The 6,976-nt window shown below is 46.4% G+C and overlaps 1 protein-coding gene across 28 annotated transcripts in view; it reads right to left on the bottom strand.

Annotated features, from left to right (window-relative positions):
• GATA5 (GATA binding protein 5) overlaps window positions 1-6,976 on the bottom strand; it is a 2,064,317-nt gene that overhangs the window by 1,811,676 nt on the left and 245,665 nt on the right. For all 28 annotated transcript variants that reach the window (XR_011025213.1, XR_011025214.1, XR_011025210.1 and 25 more), the window contains one exon: window positions 3,245-3,295. The gene's annotated coding sequence lies outside the window, so the exon portion shown is untranslated. The remainder of the gene's footprint in view (window positions 1-3,244; window positions 3,296-6,976) is intronic.

Here is a 6,976-nt window from a genome sequence, read left to right as displayed (position 1 = left end):
GACAGTTTAGCCCCGATGCTGTATAGATGCATCGCTTGCTTCCAGAGATTTTCCATGCCCTCCCCAAGACCACCATTGCTGCCTGGCACCCTCTGGAAATTTACAACTGTGTTTCTCTTTGATAGTGACTGTACTGCACCTGTGTGCGTATGGCAGGCATGGTACAGCTACGCTTGTACACAGCAGAAAGCACAGCCACGTCAGCCTATCTGATTAGCTCTTGTCGAATATGTTCTAGGGGTCTGCGTGCAGCAACGGTGGGAGTAAGGAGGACACATAAAATAGTGCATAAAATTTAAAGTATGGTACCACTGAACTGGGTTACCTGAAACTGAAATAAGGAAGCCCAGGGTGGGCTAGATTACCACGTGAGCACAGCAAAAGTGAGTGCTTTCTTTCACTGCACCTTTCTGAGCAATTTTTGGGAGCTACGTGGAACAGAGGGGACCCCGTAGACAAGCAGCAGTGCCTGGACACCTCTGTAAAGATAAAATATTTCAGCAAACAGCAGAGTTTTGCAGGGTTTTGCGTCAGGTGATTTGTGCTCATTGGAGAAGACAGGCTAAAGCTTCGTACACACATACGACAACAATCGTAAACGACGAACGATCTTTTAATTGATGAAAGAACGATTTAATGAACGAGAACTCATACTGTAGGTATGTAGGTAGAGCATTTAGATAATACAGCGTTGAAAACACTCTGTCTTGTTTTAGTGTCCATTAAAATTACAATTATGGTATAATCATGGAGCAATTAACGTGTCACAGGACACATTCATACAACGAACGCTAAATAACGAAAACCACGTGTTGCGCTTGCGCATTTAAATGAAAAGTTCTATGGAGATATAACGAAATGCGCATGTCAAGCCTAGTATGAACGATAGTTTTTTAACGATGTACTAGTTTTGCAAACGATCGTCGTTTAAAAAAAATCCGCCAAGGCAGATCTTTCGTTTAACGATCTAGCTCGTCCATCGTTTGACTTAATAATCTTTGGAGGGTTTTTTTTAAACGATCGTCATTTGAAATGATCGGGGAACGATAGTTTCAAACTACTATAGTCGAATGTGTGTACGCACCTTTATACTCACTCCCAGCTTCTCCCTGACTACTTCATATGGAGTAAGGAGTATGTGCAGCTGTGTATATAATAAATGCTGTGCTGTCATCTTAACAGAAAATGGATCTATAGGAGCCAGCCACGTACACATGTGCAATACACAACTTAATACTTTTATCCTATGCATTAAACAGAAGACCGAATGAGTTAAAAAACAAAAAAGAATGCCAGAACAATGTTTTATCAATGCTGTAGTGTTTGGTTGCACTGCTGCTGTACTCGCACACAATCCTGATTGGCTATTGTATGATTTTATGGGGCACTTTCATACAATATTGTACTTTTTGGTATTGCATATACTTTATAAATATATTTGGGTACTTATCCGTTAGCCGGGCGCATCCGGCAGGTGGCGCTAATTACTATTCCCCCTCCAGGCCGACATGGATAGTAGGGAAAGATGTAACTCTGGTGGAGTTTTGTCGCCACCTAGAGGATGCGCCCGGCTAACGGATAAGTACCTATATTTGTAACAAACAGAAAATCAAACATAGTGATAATGATTAGGTGGCATGGACTTGTACGGGATGGCGATCCTGCCTTGCAGCACAGGCAAATAATACTCTGCTAAGCTGCAGTGCTGACTACAAAGATTTAATCTCTTGGTAGGGGTTGGGTGGAGTCAGACGGCCTGTGCTCATAGGGAAAGACTGTTGTGTAACCCTTCACCTCCTCTTTCTTAAACTACATCATGTTGGTGATAATGGCATGAGGGATGTCTATCCAATAAAATAGAGCTTTGAGCTTAACAGTAAATCAAACTAAAGAAGCCAGTCAGTCAGGTACTTTCACAATATTTACTGTACAAGATGTACATATAGCACTTAACAGAGTTGAGTATTGTGTGATGCATAATTAATACATATTTAGGATCATGCATATTCTGGGGTCCTTAGCTCAAACCAGAGCTAGGACTCTTATATAAATGGAGCCTGCACAAGATTAGATTGTCAGTGCTATATGCTGTAAAAACGTAATAATAATGATAAGGTAGGGCATTAGATTATGACCATGGTAGGATTAGATTGTGAGCTCCTCTGAGGACAGTCAGTGACATGACTATGTACTCTGTAAAGTACTGCATGAGATGTCAGTGCTATATAAATCAGTGCTGGGCCGAAATTACGCATTGTAATTCAATGCAAATTTACGCGTAACTTACGGTCTTACGTGTAATTATTTACGCGTAAGCAGTTAAGTGGTATTGTAATTACGCTGTCTACCGTAATTGCTAGGTATGCGTAATTTTACAAAGACTTAACGTAAAAACTCCCCTTTTCTAAGAGTAGCCAATCAGTCAACATCCTAAGCAACCAATAGTATCTTCTCCCGATCTTCAGTATAAGCGTACGTTTTGATGTATACGAATGATGTGTACGCAATAGCTGTCACATTGACGGCTATTGCGTACACATCGTCAGTATGCATCAAAAAGTACGCATTAATGGGTATTAGGGCACTACGCGTAACATCGTAGCGTAAGCGCCTACATTACGGTATCCTTACGCGTAACTGCGCAAGTTAACGCGTAATTACAGTGATAAACCGTAGATAATTTCCTACGTCGTAACCGTAATTGCGTAATAGCGTAAAATTACGCGTAATGATCCGTAAGCGTAGATTTTTCCATTACGACCAGCACTGATATAAATACATAATAATAATATGGTAGGACATATGACTATGGTAGGATTAGATTGTGATCTCCTCTGAGGACATTCAATGAAAAGACTGTGCTCTGTAAAGCGTTGCAGAACTACCCCAGGCTTCTTCCAACCTCTTGAACATCCAAGACAAGGGCGTAACTAGAAATCACTGGGCCCCCCTGCAAAACTTTAGGTGGGGCCCTTTACCCCTGCATACTGAATAGGGACCTATAAACCTTTTGTCTACAAAACTTTGTATGATTTGTTATCACTGGCTGAGCAGATGCAGTCATTAGACCAACTGTGCAGAGAGCAGAACGTTTTTTTCTCTCCTTGCCCTTAGTTGTCAGTCTCTCAGGACGGGGTCCCCTGTGGCTTCTGGGCCCCCCTGCGGATGCATCCCTTGCAGGGACTTGTTACTGATCCAAGCACTGATTTTGACTACTGTTAATAAGAAAAATCCTTGTAAATACCTTCTTTCTCATCTTGACAGCAGTCCAGCTGAAGTAGTACAGCCCAACTTCCTGAGAAAGAGAGAAAAATATTGGTGTTAAAAAAGTCACATTTATTCAGTTCTCTCTAGCACATCTCCAGCCCCTCCCCTGTCACACCTCCAGCTGCTCCCCTGTCACACCTCCAGCCACTGCCTTGTCACACATTTATTCAGTCCTCTGTCTACCACATTTCCAGCCACTCTCCTGTCATACCTCCAGCCACACCCATCACACCTCCAGCCACATCCTTGTCACACATTTATTCAGTCCTCTGTCTACCACATTTCCAGCCACTCTCCTGTCATACCTCCAGCCACACCCATCACACCTCCAGCCACATCCTTGTCACACATTTATTCAGTCCTCTGTCTACCACATTTCCAGCCACTCTCCTGTCATACCTCCAGCCACACCCATCACACCTCCAGCCACTCCCTTGTCACACATTTATTCAGTCCTCTGTCTACCACATTTCCAGCCACTCCCCTGTCACACCTCCAGCCACGCCACCAGTGCACACAAACCAAAGGCATTTTCATTTTTAAATGAATTTTGTCCCCTGATATTTGAATTTAACAAAGTAAGCACTGCAATAGTCATGTGATTTAAAGTTTAACCACTTGATGACCCAGCCTTTACCCCCCCCCCCCCCCCCTTAAGGACCAGCGCTGTTTTAGCTGATCTGTGCTGGGTGGGCTGTGCAGCCCCCAGCACAGATCAAACACCAGGCAGAGCGACCAGATCGCCCCCCTTTTGTCCCCACTAGGGGGATGATGTGCTGGGGGGGGTCTGATCGCTCCTGCCTGCCTGAGTGTTGCGGGGGGGGGCACCTCAAAGCCCCCCTCCGCGGCGAAATTCCCCCCCTCCCTCTCCTCTCTCCCTTCCCCGGAGATCCGAGGCTGCACAGGAACGGAACTGTCCTGTGCAGCCTCTAACAGGCTCCTGCCTGTCATGTGATCTAGTACAACGCTGCTACTGTTAGCAGCGTTGTACAAATGTAAACAAAGCGGCTTATTTCCGCTTGTGTTCACATTTAGCCTGCGAGCCACGATCGGCGGCCCGCAGGCTATTCACGGAGCCCCCCGCCGTGAATTGACAGGAAGCAGCCGCTCGCGCGAGCGGCTGCTTCCTGATTAATTAGCCTGCAGACGGTGGCGCAGAACTGCGTCGCTGGTCCTGCAGCTGCCACTTTGCCGACGCGCGTTATGAGTGCGCGGTCGGCAAGTGGGCAAAACCGCATAAACACTTGCTACATACACAGACCAGAAAATGGGACAAAGCAAAAAAGAGGAACAAGATTTGGATCCAAAACAGGGACTATTTCTCTCACTCGAAGGCCTCATTCACAGTGGTGCATCCGGTGCGATGTAAGGGCCCTTTTCTACTAGCAATCGCAATCACAAATGCTTACGATTGCGATTTTTCATCAATTGTGTTATGCGATTGCGATTCTTAATTTGCAATGCATTATCCCTCTTAAAATCGCTCCAGAAAGCTATTGCGATTTACAAATCGAATCACTAAAGTGGAAAATACTTCTCATGATTCCTAGGATAAAGTAGCAACCCTAGCAATTTAAAAATCAGTAGTGATTTGCGATTCAGCTGTGCAGTGGAAAAAGGCCCTTAGGGCCCGTTCAGACTACAAAATGCGGACCGCAACGCATGCGGACCGCAACGCGTACGAACGCACGCATGTCCGCGTTCGTATGCGTTGCGTGGCTGATCCCATCACTGAAAAGTGAATGGGACAGCCGCGCGTTTTTGTAAAATCTGCGTGCAGCATGCGTTCCCGGACCGCATAGGTCCGGAACGCATGCTGTGTGAACATCAGACATTGCACTCTATGCAATGTCTGATGTCGTGCGTTTTGGCCACCTGCACGCGTTTCCAAAACGCGGCTGGAAACGCGTGCAGTGTGAACGGGCCCTTACAGCTACTTTGTAACGGGGCTTACTGCCAGGGCCGGTTCTCTCATGAAGTAAGGTGAACCATTTGCATCAGTCACAGAGATTTCAGGGGCAGCATTTTTGTACTGTGTGTACCTTCCTTAGGAGGAATGGAGTGGCTGAGGGTGAGCAGTTTGTTTGTCAGACTCACAGCCAGCCACTGTGCTATTGTGTCGAGCTGCAGCATGTCCTGTGAGAACAATAAATGAAGTAAATTGTCGGGTGCTGTGTTATCATTCCAAGTCGGGGTGGTGGGTGCATCCTCACAAGTTTGCCTCAGGCAGCAAAAAGTCTAGAATCGGCCCTGCTTACCGCACTGCAATGCGCCACCAATGCAATGTTCACAGTGCAGCAGTGTGTGTTGCGGTATGGTAATGCACTGCATGCACCGCTAAACGCGCTCATTAACAGTAAAAGTGAAGCATATTTTTAATTGAATATGCTTCACTGTACCCAATGCAATGCAAGCATAACGTGGCACTGCTGTCCTGTTCCATTGCATTGCGTTCCTACTGTCACAGAACCCAACTGTCACTGTGAACGTGGCCTAAAAGGGACAGTAAGAAGCTCTCCTTTTCCAGGATTATCTCTATCCCCTCTGAATCCCCCAGTGTTAATGATGCAGCAAGTGCTGGGCTTTATGCCAGGGGGCATGACAAGGGCCTGCCCCTTACCTTCCCTCCAGCAAGGCCTTTTGGGAAGGGGTGTGTAGCTGGCAGTCTGACAGTTTAAGCAGAGCCCAGTAACAGGTGAATACAGGAATGTATTTAGTTTTAGGTAAAGGTGAGCACACATATCCAATTCTGATTGGACAATGTTACCACTTCACTGTAGAATGAGAGCAACATACACAATCTGTTCAAACTATTCAAAATCTGTTATCTCTCATACAACATGTAAGTGGTAAAACTGGGCATGTGTACCCACCTTAACCAATTGAGGACCGTGGGCTTACACCCAATAAATGCCCCCCGTCCCCAGTGACCAGGCTATTTTTCACTAATTAGGCCAATGCAGCTTTACGGCCTTGCTGCAGGGCTATACAACTCATCACACAAGTGATTCCCCCTCCTTTCTGCCCACCAACAGAGCTCTCTGTTGGTGGGCTCTGATCGCTCCTGGAGTTTTGTTGTTTTTTTTACAAATATTTGTTATTTTTTTAATAAATACTACTTTTTTTATAATATTGTACCCCTCCCTCGGCCAGCCAATCAACGCAATCAGCTCTCATTAGCCTATTAGAGTTGGGCCGAACGGTTCGCCTGCGAACGGTTCCACGCGAACTTTGGTGGTTCGCGTTCGCGTCCCGCAGGCGAACCTTTGCGGTAGTCGGTTCGCCCCATAATGCACATGGAGGGTCAACTTTGACCCTCTACATCACAGTCAGCAGGCCCAGTGTAGCCAATTAGGCTACACTAGCCCCTGGAGCCCCACCCCCCCTTATATAAGGCAGGCAGCGGCGGCCATTACGGTCACTCGTGTGCTGCCTGCGTTAGTGAGAGTAGGGCGAGCTGCTGCAGACTGTCTCTCAGGGAAAGATTAGTTAGGCTTAACTTGTTCCTGTCTGGCTGCATACCTGTTCTGTGAACCCACCACTGCATACCTGTGCTGTGAACCCACCACTGCATACCTGTGCTGTGAACCCACCACTGCATACCTGTGCTGTGAACCCACCACTGCATACCTGTTCAGTGAACCCACCACTGCATACCTGTGCTGTGAACCCACCACTGCATACCTGTTCAGTGAACCTGCCACTGCAT

The sequence above is a fragment of the Hyperolius riggenbachi genome, chromosome 12 (assembly GCF_040937935.1).
Source record: "Hyperolius riggenbachi isolate aHypRig1 chromosome 12, aHypRig1.pri, whole genome shotgun sequence".
Classification (NCBI taxonomy): domain Eukaryota; kingdom Metazoa; phylum Chordata; class Amphibia; order Anura; family Hyperoliidae; genus Hyperolius; species Hyperolius riggenbachi.
This window is presented reverse-complemented; position numbering and strand designations above follow the sequence as displayed.